A 426-nucleotide genomic window follows, 5' to 3' on the forward strand; every position below is an offset into this window, starting at 1 on the left:
TGCTAGAGTCTTTCCACCTCTTTATCCCTTCCCCCTCCCCAATCTAGGGGCTTCCCTGGTGGCTCAGTGGTAAAGAATCTCCCTGCAATGTAGGAGATCCAGGTTGGATCCCTGAGTCGGGAAGATCCCCTGGAGAAGGAAATGGCAACCCACTCCAGCATTCTGGCCTGGAGAATCCCATGGACAGAGAAGCCTGGCAGGCTACAGTCCATGAGGTCACAAAGAGTCGGATACAACTGAGCGATTAACACACACACCTCCCCCATCTATGCAGTTGGCAGAGGAGGCAAAGGAGAATAACAGGACAGCCAACACCTAAGTGATTTTGCCCAGTTGCACTTCAGTCACATTAAGTTTGCGCGGTTTTGGACTTTATCATTGTGTTTTTGTGTATGTTGTTTAAATTTGTGTTTGTAAAAGAATTAC

This window comes from Bison bison, unplaced genomic scaffold, assembly GCF_000754665.1.
Source record: "Bison bison bison isolate TAMUID 2011002044 unplaced genomic scaffold, Bison_UMD1.0 scf7180017863702, whole genome shotgun sequence".
Lineage (NCBI taxonomy): Eukaryota > Metazoa > Chordata > Mammalia > Artiodactyla > Bovidae > Bison > Bison bison.